The sequence below is a fragment of the Papio anubis genome, chromosome 12 (genome assembly GCF_008728515.1).
Source record: "Papio anubis isolate 15944 chromosome 12, Panubis1.0, whole genome shotgun sequence".
Lineage (NCBI taxonomy): Eukaryota > Metazoa > Chordata > Mammalia > Primates > Cercopithecidae > Papio > Papio anubis.
In genome coordinates, this window is record NC_044987.1 from 86,625,463 (window position 1) to 86,643,485 (window position 18,023).

The 18,023-nt window shown below is 38.7% G+C and overlaps 1 long non-coding RNA gene across 1 annotated transcript in view; it reads right to left on the minus strand.

Annotated features, from left to right (window-relative positions):
• Positions 1-7,921: 7,921 nt before the first annotated feature.
• The window catches only part of LOC108581940, a 29,241-nt gene continuing 19,139 nt past the window's right edge, over positions 7,922-18,023 (minus strand). The window contains exon 2 of the long non-coding RNA XR_001894881.3: positions 7,922-8,140. This is a non-coding gene — a long non-coding RNA (uncharacterized LOC108581940). The remainder of the gene's footprint in view (positions 8,141-18,023) is intronic.

Genomic DNA, 18,023 nt, shown 5'->3' on the forward strand with positions numbered 1-18,023 from the left:
TACTCGGGAGGCTGAGGCAGGAGAATGGTGTGAACCCAGGAGGCAGAGCTTGTAGTGAGCCAAGATCGCACCACTGCACTCCAGCCTGGGCGACAGAGCAATACTCTGTCTCAAAAAAATAAATAAAAATAAATAAATAAAAAAGAAAATACAAGCACCCATATACCCATCACTCAGGTTAATAGAGCACTACTGATACCTTCAAACATGCTTTGTGCATGTCCTCATTGTATCTCTCCCCTCCCATCCAAGTGTAAGCTGGCCATTCTTTATAGGTTTACTACCTGTATATGTAGACTTAAGCAGTGTATCCTTTAGTTTTGCTTAGTTTTAAATTTTATGTAAATTGAATCATACTGATTATACTCTGACTCATTTCTTTTTCTCAACATTATGCTCCAGAGGTTTATCCATGTGGGTGTGTATGGTGATAGTTTCCTTATTTTCACTTCTGTGGAGTATTTCATTTCATGACTGATCCACAAGGTTCTTTCATCTGTAGAATATTCCATTACGTGACTAATCCACAATGTATTTATCATGTTACTGTTGTTGGGTATTTGAGCTGTTTTGAGCTTTTAGTTATTATAAGAAATACTATTATTTATGACATTCCTGTATTGTGTCCTGATGCATATGAAGATTTCTCTAGGGAGATGGCTTTCAAAACTTCTCGATCACAACTCACACTAAGAAACACATTCTATAACATAACCCAAAAAGATGAACAGAACAATACAAAACGTGACTATTAGCAACCCAAAAGATTAACAAAACACTGTAGTAATGCATTCTGATATTTTCTGTTTCTTTGTTGTTCTGTTTAACGCTATCATATCCTGTTCTAATTCAATTTTTTTTTTTTTTTTTTGAGACGGAGTCTTGCTCTGCCGCCCAGGCTGGAGTACAGTGGCCGGATCTCAGCTCACTGCAAGCTCCGCCTCCCGGGTTCACGCCATTCTCCTGCCTCAGCCTCCCGAGTAGCTGGGACTACAGGCGCCTGCCACCTCGCCCGGCTAGTTTTTTGTATTTTTAGTAGAGACGGGGTTTCACGGTGTTAGCCAGGATGGTCTCGATCTCCTGACCTCGTGATCCACCCATCTCGGCCTCCCAAAGTGCTGGGATTACAGGCTTGAGCCACCGCGCCCGGCCCCTCTAATTCAATTTTTAAAATGCTGGTTAACCCACCAGCGTGACCTGATCCCAGTTAAGAAAAATTAGAAAGTGCCGCAGGACATACCTAGGAGTGACATTGCTGAGTTGTGAAGCACATGTATATTTTAACTTTTCGATGAATCATGTTCCAATGGCACACTCTCAATGTATACTACCATCAAGAGAAAACGTAAGTTACATTGTTCTATGGCCTTGCTAATTTTTTAATTTATAATTTTTTTTTTCCATTTGTTGTTATTACATGATATTTCATTGTGGTTTTAATTTGCATTTTCACAGTTAGATAGAGCATATTTTCCTATATTATAGGCCATCTGTGTTTCCTCTTTCATGAAATGCCTGTTTATATTTTGGCCATTTTCCTATTAGGGTATCCACATCTGATATTTTCATAGAAGTCCTAAATATTTTCTGGGTGCTGGTTGTTTTTTGGAAATAAATTGAAATATCATCTCCTACTTCATGGCTTGTCTTTTGATTTTATTGTGTTTCTTAATTAATTGCAGTTATGTAACATGGTCGAATGTAACAATCTTTTCTTCTATGATTTGCGTTTTTTGTCCTTGTTTAATGTCAAAAGGCCTCTTTCTGTATCAAAATATTATATTCTACTACCTAGTCTTGTAAAAACACTAAGCTTATGCTTTCACATTTAAATCTCTTATCCACTAAAATTGATTTTTATGTATGGTGCAAGGTTGAGATATTTATTTTATTAATACACATGGACTACCCCAGCACCTTTTATTTAATGGTTCATCTTTTCTTTAGTGATCTGCAGTGACTTCATCATGAATCAAGACTGCATGTGTGAGTGGTTTGTTTCTAGATCTTCTTTATTCTGATCCATGAATCCATTTGTCTACCTCTGGGGCAATACAATGTCTTCATCATTATAGCTGTCTAAGGAGACTTAAATCTTGGTAAAGCAATCCTCCCATAACTTGTTCTTCTTCACAAGTTTCTAGTCTGTTGTTGACTTTTTTACTTCCATGTACATTTTAAAATCACTGTTTCAATTTGCTCACAAACCCATTTGGATTTTTATTGGAATCACATTTACTCTATTGGTGAATCTAGAGATGCTTGGCATCTTACAACATTGAGTTTTTCTACTCAAGATTATGGTATATATATAATTTAGATTATCTGGTTCAATTACTAATTTAATAATTTTCAATATGTTCATTAATATTTAATAATTTTCTTCATAAAGAGGTCTATAGTCCTTAGAACTTTGTATTTTGCATTGCTATTATAAAAAGGCAACTAACTGATTGCTACTGGTAAATAGAAATGCATCTAATTTTTCTATGTTGAGACTATATCGAGCTTTGCCCACTTCTCTCATTAGATAAAATGTTTTACCTGTAGGCTCTTTTAGAATTATTGGCATTAATGATGATCTTTTGTTTTTATTTTCTAGTCTTTATCATTTTATTTCTTTTATTTATCTTATTGTACTGGCCAGGATCCACAGTGCATTCAGATCCTAGCTGACCTCCCTGTTTTCCCTTGATCCTAAAGGGAATACTTTCAACATTTCATCATAAAACATATTTGCTGTAGGTTTTGGAGTTCCCTTATAAGTTAAGGAGGTTCCTTTCTATAGAAAGAATTTTTATTATTTTATTTGTCATTTTCATGATCCTTACTTGTGGCTTCTTCTTTTCTTGTGATTTTTCTTAAAATTTTAATAACATGATTAAAATAGCATTATTGAGATATAATTGACATACAATGAACACATACAATGAACTAACTGTACATATTTCAGGTGTTCAGTTTGATAAATTTTGACATACGTATACATCTGTGAACCATCACCACAATCAAAATAATGGATAGAACCCAAATTTTCTCCTGGCCCTGTGTGAATCCTCCCTCAGCAACTTCCCTGCCCATCCCCACACTTCTGTTTCTAAGAAACCAGTTTGTTATCAGAATAGACTAACTTGTAGTTAATGAACTATGATAAATGAAATCATACAGTATGTATTCCTTTTCGTCTTCTTCTTTTACTTAGTACAATTATTCTGGGGTCTATTCATATTGTGTGTCTACCGCACATTCTTTTTCACTGCTAAGTAGTATTCTAACACATGAGTAGGAGAATTTTGACTCTGGCTAGTGGAAGCAGAAACAATTACTAGTCTTGTGTGAGCATTGGAGTTTGTATCTTGTAATCCTTTCAGGTGGTTATTTCCTAGCCTCAGGTAATTTCTTAGCCTGCATGCACTGAGTAGTACTGAGCTGAAAACATGAGGGGGACTCTCTGCAAATCTTCAGAGTCCTCTTTCTGTGCAGTTCTTCCCACGCCAGTAACAGTGCCCGGTGATGTCTAGTCATCTTGATCTTCCTAGACTTCCAGCTCCATCTCCTCAACTCAGGCCTACCACTGCTCTCAGCCTGGGGTACCCCTACCTGTACACAGGCAGGAAATTCTCTCCAGGCAGTAAGCTGAAACAATGTTAGGGATCACCTGGCTAGTTTCCCATCTCTCAGAGTCACTGTCTATTGTGGTCTGATGTCCAAAGTCTGAAAAACTGTTGTTTCATGTACTATCTTCTATTTTTTTTGTGTGTGTGTGTTTTTTTTTTGGGGGGGGGGGTGAGAGGATAAACCTGGTTCCTCTTACTCCATCATGGCTGGAAGTGAAAGTCCTGACTCGTATCCTTATGTACTTTTTGACATCTAACTAGGAGTTGCAGATTTTCCTTGCAACTTACCTTTTAGGATAATTCTTTGAGGCTCAATTTAGAGCTGATTTCCTTCAGAAGAGATTTGTGTTTGCTTCTGTCAATGACTTGGAAACATTATCAGTTAAGGACCACTTTAAAGTTAAATTCTTCACTTGAATTGTGTGAATGAGTGTATGGTTATCAATTCTCAGGCAGAATTCCCCCAACCCTGACTCAGCACTACTGATACCAGCAGCAGCCCATCAGGAGTGGCTGCTGCAAAGACTTGGGCTGTAGTCCGGGAGGTGTGGCAGGGGCTGCACTCCGTAGATTAAGCCGGAGCCAGGAACAGGCGGGAGCCCCGCCCCCTTCCAAGTTGGAGGGGCAGGAGCCCCCGCTTCCAGGCACAACTGCAGCCACCCAGCCATGGCTACAGACCCTGGCATTCTGTGCTCTCTGGGGCCCAGGAATCCCCCCTCCCCCTGCAGGCTTGGAAGTGTCTGCTCCCGCTGCCTGGCCTCTCCCTGCCCTTGGCGCCTGCTCTGATTTTGGAGCAAAGTTGTGGCTGAGCCCAGGTGCTGTCATGATCCGGCCCGGTGTCCACACCCTCAGGGTGGCACTGACACACCAGCCCCCTGCCGCCTTGGCTCCCTCCAGACCTTGGGCACTGACAAGCATGAGAGGAAGGCCGAGGGGGTGCTGAGGGTGGCTTGGCGCAGGCCTGCAGGCACCCCTCAGCACGAACAGCCTGGCACCATGAATAGCAGTAGGAGGCAGGCAGCTCCTGGGCTGAAAGGGGAAGGTCCCCAGTGAAATCCCACCTTCAAGTCAGGGACGGCCTGAAGCCTGGGGGCTTGGGCTTGGCTGCCAGTTCCACAAACCTTATGGTGCTTTCTCCAAGCCTGCTCGTGACTGCCCACTGACCAATCAGCAGGCACTTCCTCCCCCTCTGAAACCCATAAAACTCCAGGGCTCAGCCAGACTTGGGCAGATGGGCACAACCTGCCTGCAGAGAGGAGCTACCCACTGTGGATCTCCTCTCCACTGAGGGCTGTACACTCATTGAGACAACTTGCCTGCAGAAAGGAGCTACCCACTCCAGGTCTCCTCTCCACTGAGGGCTGCACGGACGCCAGGATGACCTACCTGAAGAAAGGAACTACCCACTCCAGGTCTCCTCTCCTCTGAGGGTTGCACAGACACCAGGACGATCTGCCTGCAGAAAGGAGCTACCTGCTCCTGATCTCCTCTCTGTTGAGGGCTGCACAGATGCTGGGATGACTTGACTGTGGAAAGGAGCTACCCACTTCCAGTCTCCTGAGAGCTGTACTATCACTTAGTAAAGCACCCCTTCGCCTTGCTCACCCTCCAGATAGCTGCATACCTCATTCTTCCTGGACATGGGACAAGAACTCAGAACTCACCAAATGGCAGGACTGAAAGAGCTGTAACACAAACAAGGCTAAAACATGCCTGCCCCACTCCCCCCACCAGCTTGCCATGTTCTGATCAATGAAAAGGAGAGAGAAGAGTGGTGGCCCTTTGGGGACCCCAGACCTAGGAGCTCCCTGAGCCAGGGCTGTGACACCCTCTTTGGGGCTCTGTGGTTCCTGGCACCTCCAAGCTTCTGGGCGCCACTACATTCCCCAGTGCCCACAGTGAAAGCCACTTGCAGTATGCCTGGTCCAGCCACAGCCTCATAGGGCACTGGCACACATGCGGGTGCCTGGAGCTGCCCACCCCACTGCAGTCAGCATGTCTGGTTATGCACAGTGGCTGGACACTGCACTTGCTTGTTCACGTACCCCTTGCCACTCCACACTTGGCTCACCCTTGGCAGGCATGGGATCCCGGCCTGTAGCGCAACCCAAGTGCAGCCTGCCAGGCCAAGTGGGTGGAACAAGCCCAGCTGGCTTGAGCAAAACTCGGGCAAAGGCACCACTGGCCACAGAGGTTTCTGGCTGGTGAAGTGACACCCCAAGGATCCTCTGACACTACTGTGGAGAGGGGAAAGTTTTCTTAATGCCACCTTCTGCAAGACAAGGCTTATTTCTTGTTCACCATTATACTGAGTTGTTAGCCTTTGGGATCCCAGCTTTATGCATGCTGCTTCTATTGGGAACGCAACATAGGGCCTAGGTGTTACGTCTTGTCCCCCACATGCCATTCAGCCATCAAAAGAGAAGCTCAGCATCTTCAGGGTTCAGAAATCCTCCGAACAAAAATATTGTTTTAAGTGCCTGTAGATTCCTTATTTTTATGGCATTTCAGCATTTTCCTTGTAAAATGTCACTTCTGAATTTTAGCTATTTTAATTTTACAATGCCTATTCTGTTATCATGACAGAATAAAGACTCTTGTTTGTATCTTTAGACCGTTTCTAGGGGCTCATTCTCATCAGCTGGTAACATACTCAAGTATCTACCATCCTTAAAAAATCCTTGCTTAACCCTAGATCCTCTCTTTTAACTGTAGCATTCTCTCACACTACCTCCCAGCCAAGTTTTTAAAAAGAATTGACTACAGTCATCTTGATTTTATAATCTTTAATTCATCTTTTAACCCATTGTCATCTGCATCTGCCTCCACATCTCCAGTAAAACTGGTCTTTAGAAAACTAACAATGATTACCTCCACCTGCCAACTCCAATAAACAGTCCTATCTTTCTGGACTAATATGTAACATCTGGTACTTTGGATCACTCTCTCCAGTATGACATTCTCTCTTCTTTAGGTTCTTTTACATCATTCTAATTCTACTTCTGCCTCCCCAGTCATTCCTTCTCATTGGATCCTCTTTCTCTGCTCATTCCTTTTCAATACTTTGCAAAAGTTTTTCCTTGATTTTCTCTTTGCAGCATCATCTTTTACCAAATCTCACAAACTATATACTACTAGTTGCCATCTTCAAAGCCATTTTTTTTTCTTTCCTCAGTAAAAATCCCCAGGGTGTTTTGTTTTGTTTTTTTGAGACATGGTCTTGCTGTGTTGCCCAGGCTAGAGTGCAGTGCCATGATCTTGACTCACTGCAGCCTTGACCACCTGGGCTCAGGTGATACTCCCACTTCAGCCTCCCAAATAGCTGGGACTACAGGCCCACACCACCACACCTGGCTAATTTTTTTGTAGAGACGAGGTCTTGCCATGTGCCCAGAGTGGTCTTGAACTCCTAGATTCGAGTAATTCACTCACATCAGCCTCCCAAAGTTGCTGGGATTACAGGTGTGAGCCACTGCACCTGGCCAAAATTTGCAGATTTTATTTGGCATAATACTTCTCAGAATGACCCACTTCCCAGCCTTCTTTGCATTTAAATAGAGCCCTGTGACTAAGTTATGGCCAATGACATGGCAGTGTTGTATGGGATTTCCAGGAAGAAAGGAAGAGAGCTGCTTTGGCTAGGAGGGGCCCCTCTCTGTGCTTGTCTTCCCTCCAAATTCTGTCCTACAACATGACTGGAATGATTATGGACATTCAGCATCTGTCTTGGGACAAGAGGTGACTGTGAGGTTGGAAGCCATGTACTACGAGGATAAGGATAGGTCTTTACTGACCCCATGGAGCCATATTAGCCTGAACCATCAACCTCTGAACTTCTTTATGAGAGAGAAGTAAATCTTGTGTGAGCTTCCATTATTTTGGAGGAGACAGGGAGTGTTATAAGCAGCAAGTCTAGGCCTAACTAGTACCTCTCCCAAATCTCAAACCTCAGTCATACTAGGTTATTTTTTTTTCCTTGCCATCCCCTCCTTGTCCCCTACCCTGCACCGCATTAAACATATTTTGCTTATTTCGATTCCTAAATAGCTCTCAAATCTTCCCTTACTGCTCATTTTATACTGCTGGAATCTAAGTTCAGGACTTTAATATTTTTTGCTTAGACTAACACAGTAGCCATTGAAGTGGGTTTTTTAAAACATAAGCCTGTATTGTTTCTTTAAAGCCCTACACAAGTTAATCATTTATGGAATAGAGTCTCAGCACCTTAGCGTTGCTTTCTTGGCCCTTCACAACCAGATTCCTACCTTCTTTTCTTTCCCTTTCACTTCAAACATTATTGCCAATAATATACATAGTGAGTTTATAATTATCTAAACATACAAAGTGTTTTATGCCTTGTGCCTTTGCACATGTTCTTGCTCTTGCTTGCTCTTGTTCTTTCTTCTTTGTTCATCTGGTTAACTCTTCTTGTCCTTTAAACTCCAGTTCATGCATTAGGTCATCCAGCCAGTTTTCCTTGATGTCTTCCATCCCTTCCCTACATTTCCTCCTAAAACCATGTACTGAATAAACAAAAATACATTTTAGGAAAATTAAGAAGAAATTAATATGTGAAGCATAATAATTAAAATGACTCTCAAGAAAAAAACACATTTTATCTAAAATCTGAAGATTTAGGGAATGGTGTTTTAACAAATTGACAGACCAAATAAAATCGTCAAGAAAATGAATATAATAATAGCATCTACCAAGTGGTGGTATTGAATGAATTATGTGGGCTATGCATATAAATGACTTAGCAAGGTGCTTAGAACATAGCAAGCCCTCCCCCACACACTATCAACATAATAATCTATTAGTTATAATAATAATTAATATTCATTGTAATTGTGTTATGAAGAAAAAAAAGTTGGTGAAGGTTACAGAAATCCTTGTGTGGTAGAAAGAAACCCAAGACACTTTTAAGATACTGCTGGGAAATTTGTTTCACAAATGTGAAAAATAGGTTTCCTTCCTAAAAGTGGGTTTACCACATAGCTTCCCTAAGCAGCACCATTGCTTGGTAGTGAAAGTTGTCCATTCATTTGCATGAGACCCTTTGGCTATTGAATTGGAGCCATAAAGCTATGTGACCTACCCTTTTTATGTGTATGAGGAGCCCAGACTCTGAATCTACTTCAGGAACTCAAACCATATTTTCCAAAAAGTTAAGCTTGGGTGTTTGCTTGCATTTTATATGAATATATGTATAAGCAAAGCAATGTTTGAGCAGGATATGGGAGGAGTGTGAATGGGAATTCAAACAACAGACACATTGTCTAGATTTTCTCTGGTAAGAGTGATTAAAGAAATGATCATAGCTTCACACATACTGCATGTTTGTGCAGTAATCATGCTTTACAATTGGTTCTGCCATTAATGCCAAAGATTCTTTTTTAGAATGTGATAAACCCTTTTGGCTCCAACGTACCAGTTTCAAACATTCCTTGGCTTTTTTTGTGCTTAATGATGGAGTTTTAAAAGCCTACTTTTGTATAGCTCTGTGTGTGTGTGTGTGTATGTATTGGGGCTGGGGATAGGGCTGGGGATAAAGGAGAAAAAAAGAGAAAATGGAGCTTGGAAGATTGACAGTATTTTAAAAGTGAACTCACATGGCAACCATTCATAGTCAAAAAAGATAGATAGCAAAATGTACAAAAGTAAAACAGTCCCAAAACGTGATTTTAGGGTTCTCACTGACTAAATTCATTTAGGAGACAACAAAACCTAATTATACACAAATATGAGGATACATATCTAGATATGATTGTCAGTTACTCTTCATACTTTGCTTAGGTATATCCATTCGACTGGCCCCATTGATGAAAAAGTAGCAACTGTTGTTTTAATGCGTCATCTGTGACAGAGCTGAAATCGAATTTGCTAAAAATTATTTATTCCTTTCTGATTTCATCCTAATGCACAGGTTTAGGTAATCCTAATTAGACACCATGAAACGGGTTTTTGTTTGTTTGTTTGTTTGTTTTTTGTACCCTTGTCCTTCTCCAAGATATATTAGTAAAGCCTCAGGAGAAAAAGGAAGATTTGCTGTTATTCTGTTATTCCGATATATTACAAACATTTCCCTTTCTCTAGTTACCAATAATAGAGTTATTTTTTATCAAATGCTTATTATATGTCAACTGTTATGCTAGATATTTTGAAACCCAGTTCTGCTGTTTATTAGCAATTTAGCTTCTCTACGTTTCCTTACTTGTAAAAACAAAGATAAAAGTACCTACATAATAGGGTTGCTGTAAAAATTACCATTAAGTGGTTAGAACAATGTGTGGTACATAGAAAACACTCAATAAATGTCCAGTGCTATTATTACTTACTATTATTTAAGTTAATCCCCAAAACCACCCGTTAAAGGAGATATAATAATCCCATTTTACAGATGAGGATGTTGAGGTTCAGAGGCCAATAAACTTGCACACTCAGCTAATAAAAGCCACAGCTGGAATTTGAACCCATTTCTGCATGCCTTTGAAACCCATGCTTCCTATTATGTCACATTGCCTCCTCAATCTGATAATTTTTCAATCTTACCTTGAACATATGGTCTTAGTCTGTGTGCCTCAGTTTCCTCATCTGTAAAGTGGAGACAATAACAATGCCTACATCCCAGGGTTGTTAGAGTAAGCACTCAATAAATATTATTATTATTAGTCTGATGTTTGTCCTAATGATGACATTTCTTTTTGATATTTAGGGCTACCTTGAAACTTTCTATGCAAGTTTTTTTGTAATTGATTGTCTATACAGTAAAGTGATGACCAATTTTAACCTCATCTTTCACCCAGTGACATGATCATTATATTAAAGTTCCTCTTAATCTGCTTAACATTTTATTTCTAAATTCTCTTTGAACCTCTCTTGGAAGAACCTTAACATCTTTATGTAAGAATAACAGACTCAAACCACCTGAAATAACAAAAGTGGGGATTTTTTTTTTTTTTAGGGGATCTGTTTGTTCTGGAATACCATGAAAGAAGTCGGCTAATTCAGCAGATTACTAGCTTCAAAGCAGTTCAATTTGACCAACTTGGGAGCCAAAACAGTCTTCATGGTCAGCATACAAATGTGAATTTAATGACTGGCCTGACAAGTGCATTATAAAAGTTGTAAGTAAGAGAAAAGAATAAAGTGGGAGCCAACTGCTTCATTTTTGATGGAACTCTGGTTTATGATTGCCAACTTGTTATTTCAACAGTCATAGTTAATGCTTTATGACGTCCTACCTGGCTCAAGTTGTTATTCCCAGTTGGAGTCATTTTTTTTTTTTCTGAAACTTGACTTCGTTTTCCTTTTCTTTAATGGCTAAGAATTTCAAATGACATTCTAAAATCCAGAGGACTGAACAGTCAAAACTGGCAGAACTCTGAACTCCTACAAGGAATGAAGCATCAAGTCTTTCATCAAGGATTGCTGATCATACGTGGCATCATCACCTCCTGATGATACACATTAGTGAAGAGGACCAGTGACCCAGATAATCCAAACATTATTTATTCAATTTTGGAATGCGTTTTGTATTTACATTTGATCTTGGGCATGTCTTGAGTTCTTGGAATTGGAAACTGAAACAAAATAATGAAGTCACACTATTTGACCCAAAGAACCAGGAAAAGCAGCCCAGATTCTCTACCTTGAACTTGTCTTCAACCCCTTCTGCTTTCAGTTCCATCAGGAGTTGAGCTTTTATTTGCCAGATTAACAACCCAAGTGGAACTTTTCCTTTTTCAGCCTGTAGTCTTTGAGGCTTACATCTTCCATTAAGTAAGGGAGAAAATTGCATATGGAGTGGAAAACCCTTCTAGTGGCTATCAATACGGCCACACAATGCATGAATAAGGATAAACAGATTTTGGATGATCTTAAGTAAGTTACTGTCTTCAGTTTCCTTTCCTTTACATATGAGCTGATTCTGGTTAGGGTTAAATGAGATGGTGTGGCAAATCACACTTAATTCTGTAAAAATGATAGCTCCATTATATTAGTTTTAGGTGGGAAGAAGCTCAACCTCAAACTAAATCATGTGGTGAATTATCAATGTATGGATAAGAATTAAATATAATCCCACAAGAAAAATATATTTAAACGTCTGTGCAAAGTAAAGGAAAAACACCAATGCAACCCAATGAATACTTACATAAAGTGATATATTTAAGAAGTGAAAAATGTCAAAAGGTCAAGAGGGAGGAAAACATTTACAAGTGGATGAAACAGATTGCCAAAAAAACTACTGATCTTTCTAACAAAAAGCTCTAGTTTATTGCCTGCAACATGTCCAAAGTATAACAAACTTGTTTCATTTCAATTACTTGCTATTAGCAAGCAATGTACTGTGTCACTTTTGTTTTGTGATCATTTCATAATACTCCTGGATTACTTATTAATGGTTTGTTTATTTAATTCCTAGGACACAAAAGTGTGCGTTATCTGAATGCCATGCCTTTAAAAGCCTGTTCAGCCCTGTTCAGAGCTTCTTTCTAATAGCAATGACTAGTGCAGGACTTTTAAAAAATAATAGTGAATATTAACTATAACTTGGAAGGTGTTCTGTAGCAATTGTTTTCAACTACACCTTCAGCTTTTGGAAGAAAAAGTAGCATTTCTTTATGTAATTATGTGGGAGTAACTTACGTGTTAATCATATACAGTGTTTTTCAATGGTTTTATTCTGTTTAACCTCAATAATGCTCAGGTTATTAGGGCTTCTTAAATTTTCATATTATATTTGTTAAATTTTAAAACTACAAGATCAGTAACATTTACTTGTAGACTCACACCAAAAAAAATTACTTCCCAAATATCAAGTTGAAATCATCATACATTAAACATACAATTTCATTGTTTATTTTCCCCCATACCAACTTAAGTTAAACCTCCAATCTACATGAGTTAGGCCAAACAATGGTATTAACTTCTCAAACAATCTCAGTGGTTCTCACAATTTAGAGTACATAAGACTCCAAGAGAACTTTTTTTAAAAATGCAGATTCTTGGGCTCAACCATTAGACTAGTGTGTAAATTCAAAGTTCGGTTTCAGGATCTCCATTTTTAACCAACACTACAGGCAATTCTGATGCAGGTGGTTCCCAATACATGTCTTCAGAATCACCAACTTACACCAATACACTAATCAGACTTGAAAAGGGATTTAGTTGCAATAATGATAGCACAAAACTTATTTTTTCAATGTGCTGTTAATCCTGATTATAAGCATTATACTAAAACATGGAGTTGTTCAACATAATACTGAGAAGTTAGGTATACTGTAAAGAGTCATTTTTCTGGTTTGAGGAGTCACTAATTCAAACATTTATTGCACACTGATCACATTTGTTCTGCACTGTAACATTTAAAAACTAAACACAAAACTAGATTCTGCTTAGGAAGGATTTATAATCTAGTTAGAGAGGCAAAATATAACCATAGAGAAGTTAAGTCATGTTAGAGTAGATGAAAAACGGCAAATAAAGAGAAATCAGGGAGGCACTGATAGGGATTGAAGTGAAAAATAGGCCTTTGCAGGAGTGCATAGGCAGAAAGAGGGAGGTAAGACAGACCTTGAGGTTGAGTTTTAAAAAGCCCGAGGGGTGATTATACATTGGAGTGATTATACTCTTGGACTGCCAAAAACACATGACATCTCAGCAATGCATATTTTGCCTCAGAGTTCAGAGATGCCAACTATAATTAAACCCAGATGCATACATAAAGTCACTGCTTAGTATAAATGGGGCAAAGCTCTATCTCCAATTTAGATCTTCTCAAACTGTCCAATTTTTTAATGTTAAAAATAGAAGAAAATAAAAACAACCCTCATCCATCGTCAATATTTACCAGAGAGTAATCACAACTGTGGGAGAAAAAACAAAGAAATTTAGTGTAGCTGTATATTTTTAAGAAAAAAACAAGAAACAGTTTTATTAATTAGTTTAAGTTTTGTACTGAAAAAAATGCAGAAATTGTGGAGAAACAAATACACTCATGCCCTTTACAAAGATCATAAAATGTAAATGCAAAGTTTATGGAGGCAGAATAATATAGCAAGTGGGTAGATCAGGCCAGGGTGTGGGAAAATAGGCACTTTGGGAGGCCGAGCGGGCAGATCACCTGAGGTCAGGAGTTCAAGACCATCCTGGTCAACGTGGTGAAACCCTGTCTCTACTAAAAATACAAAAAAAAAAAAAAAAAAAAAAAAAATTAGGTGGGCGTGGTGGCACGCACTTGTAATCCCAGCTACTGAGGAGGCTGAGGCAGGAGAATTGCTTGAACCTGGGAGGTGGAGATTGCAGTGAGCCGAGATAGTGCCACTGCACTCCAGCCTGGGTGACAGAGCAAGACTCAGTCTCAAAACAAAAAACAAAAAAACAAAGAACTGTGGCTGAAATACCCCAACATGAATCAAAAATACCAAAAATGTGATATTCATTTCAACAAAATCTTGTACACAAGCATTCATAGCAGCACTATTCATAACAGTTAAAAGGTAGTAATAGCCAAATATCCGTCAACCTATAAATGAATAAACAAAACGTGGTATATCCATATAGTGAAAGTGTTATTTGGCCATAAAAAGGAATGAAGTACTGACACATGCTACAATGTCGATGAACCTGGAAAACATTATGCTAAGTGGAAGAGCCACAGACGAAAGGTGACATATTGTATGACTGTGTTTATATGAAACATCTAGAATAGATAAACCCCTAGAAACAGAAAGCAGATTGGTGGTTGTCAGGAGAGGTGGAGGAAGTGAACAATGATAAGTAACTGTTTAATTGGAATGCAGTTTTATTTTGGAGTGATGAAAAGTTTGGAACTGGATAGAGGTGGTGGTTGCACAGCTTTGTGAATGTCCTAAATGCCACTGAATTGTTCAATTTGAGAAGGTCAATTTTCTGTTATGTGAATTTCACCTCAGTTTAAAAGAAATCTATCTACAAAAACAACAAAAGAACTATGGTAAACCAGAAAGGGCATACCTTCCAATAGACACATCTACTACCCAGCCTCACCAAGTTCTGCCATATCAGAATGTGGGCTTGGTGTTGTCAGATCTGATTGTTTAAGAGAAAATGGAAACTCAGATTTTAATGTGGATACTCCCTATTTTAAATATTGCCATTTAATTCAAAAAATTTATAACTATGCCAGTCAGTGAAAACAGAGGGCTAAGTGCATCCCATGGGCTACCAATTTGCAAACTTGGCATAGTCAATCCCAACTTAAATCAGAATATCTTTAATTGTCTATAAGCTTATTGTATTTTTTGTGATTTCAAATTCTTAGAGGTGGATTAATTAAGATAACAATGTGTTTTACCTTAATATCTATAGCTATACACACATATGCACTTTTTTTTAGATAGACGACGCCGTGATATAAAAAAGAAGCTACTTTCTCCTCCCAACACCACCATGAAATTACAGTTCCCTTTCATGTATTTAATCTGAAATAATGAATTTTTCTCTGTGGATAATGTTCTGTTGGAAATATTTTAAACACTAGCTCTCTGCTCAGCAAAAGCACTATGTTGAATGAAATGTAGCCATTCTTGCACATTCATAACCTACCTTACCTTAGCTGTGATGATTATTCAGTTCGACTTTAGTTCTGTTTAAGACCTATAAATAAGTGGGGTGAAGATCTTACTTTAAATAAATCCCAGGTATTTATAAGTACGCGTAAATGCTCTCCTACCAAATGACAAGTTATCATGTTAAAATAGAAGAATAACAAGATATCTAACATTTTAAAGAATAAGTAAATAATAAACACACTTTGAATTTGTAAAATTTGCAGGGCAGCTTCTTTTTAACTTTCATATTAAAATAATTTTGGATTTACAAGAGTTGAAAGCATAGCATTGAGATGTCCTCTTCTTTCATCTTACTCTTAGCTATAACTATGGCTCATTAACATATAACCATTTATAAACATTTATATAACTATGATACATTTATCAAAACTAATAAATTTTCATTGGCACAATACCATTAACTACAAACTTTATTTGGATTTCTCCACTGTTTCCACTAATGGCCTTACTCTATTCCAGCCGCCAATCCAGGACACTGCATTGCATTTAGTTGCCTTCTAAAGTCTCCTTTAATCTGTTACAGTTACTTAGTCTTTTCTTTTAGATCCTTACAATAGCATCTAGACAAAATATGGTTTTCCACAGTTATTTAGGTCAATTCCTTCCTTACCCCAGCCCCTTCAGAGAGCTATATTTGTAATAAAGTTAAATTTATTCATCATAGTCTGCATTCCATCCTGGATTCTCCTAATATCTTCAGTTTTTTTGTTTTTGTTGTTTTGTGTTTTTTTTTGTTTTGTTTTGTTTTGTTTTCATTTTTGCATACAGTAAAAGTCACTTTTGTGTTATACAATTCTGTGGGTTTTGGAAAATGCAGAGTAAGGCAATCCAATACCACAGCACTATATAGATCAGCTTCTCACCTTAAAAAAATCTCCTTGTGCAGTGGGGCGGCATTTTTATCTAGACCCATATTCCTTTAAAACTTAAATACACAGCCAGACATGGTAGCTCACGCCATTAATCCCAGCACTTTAGCAGGCTGAGGCAGAAGAACTGGTTGAGGCCAGGAGTTTGAGAACAGCCTAGACAACACGGTGAGAGCCTATTTCTATTTTAAAAAATACAAAAATTAGCCGGGCATGGTGGCACATGCCTGTAGTCCCAGCTACTCAGGAGGCCGAGGCAGGAGGATACCTTGAGCACAGGAGCTTGAGGTTACAGTGAGCTATGATTGTGCCAGCCTGGACAATGGAGCAAGACTCTGTCTCTAAAAAAATTAAGAAATTACAAACAAAAAAACTCATATATTTAATTGATCACCATAATTATTTCTAGACTAATATTCTTTCACATTTGCTTTTATTTTTTTTCACTCAAAGTTCATATTCCACATTAAGAAACTCCTATTATTTACAGAACTCTAAAGTTCTCTCTTGAAGACATTTCAAGTCTCAATTACTAATGACATGTATGAATCAACCAAACACACTTTGATTTAGTAAAGTTCCCAACATGTCCTTGTCCATACGGCCATTGCAGAATCATTTCCATGCTCAACCAAAGAAATTAAAATCAGAAAAATAGGTACAAAAATAGCTTCATAATATAAATCACAATCAAATATAGCATTTTATTGTCCAGTGCTTGAATTTTCCACATCCTTGCTCTTTTCTGGGGCTGAGATTGACAAAAGTTAACTGACTCTACTACTTTTTCCCATAAAAATTTAAATCATCATTTTTTCTATTTGTGCAAGCTAAAAATGTTTTCATTGCTTTCCTAAATTATTTACTTTGAAAAAGGAAGAAATGAAGGAGAGCCATTTAAAAGAAGTGAAAGTCAAAAGCCAGACAGGTGGAAATGAGGTAAGTCATGTTGCTGGTTAAAATTCTGAAGGAGGCCTTTTCAGAAACGAGGGCTTGGAGAAGTACAGTAGCCAGCAGTACTTAAGTTAGTGACTTGGTTAGTCAGTAGCCACAAATCCAGAAAATGTTCAATTGGCAAGCTGGGCAGTCTTGGAGGCACCAAGAAATACCTCTACTTAGCCTATTGCTCCTTAGGATAAAGCAGGACAGAGGATTTCTTCTAAGGCCTCCATGGGTTTAGACCGTCACCTGTCCTTGAGACCCCAGTAAGTTTTGGTATCTGACAGTGGAACTGTAAGTACTAACGTGGGAAACCATGGAGAGGTTTGAGGATATTTGGGGTGGTGGTAGAGTGAGCCATGAGAAATTGCATGTAAAATTGTATGCATATGTGTGCTGATGTGCATTTTCCTGAGGATAGAGTCATTGGAATTCATCAGATTATCAAAAGGTCCTGAGTCCCAAAAAATGCCAAGAACTACTTCAGTTTAGGTTATGGCCGAGGCCTTAGGGTCTCCATGAATTTGTTCCAGTCTGATCCCTTAGAGGTTCAGATTATCCCCCAGTGGATGCTCCCTCCCAGAGCATGAGTCACAGCAAAGAGTCACTTTGCAGGAACACGTGCTGTCTGAGCCTCCCCTGGAGTACTGGCCTCACAGGCAATCCCTGCTTCATAAAACACCCCTTTCTCTGATTTTTGTGACACTGCACTGATTCCGTTTTGCAAATCTTCTGTCTTCTTAACTGGCATCTCTTAATCTCTTCAGGTTTCCTGAAGATGGGTGTTGTTTAATGATCAGTCTTCTGTGTTTTGTTCTTTTCTTCCTGTACTCTCTCCTTTGGAAGTTTCACATACATTTTCTATTAATTTCTCCAGCATGTACTATAATTTCATATTCTAAAATATGCTGGGGTATTTCCATTTGGATAGATAGCACTATCCTCAAATTCATTAATTATTTTAAAAAATCAACTTTGGTGAT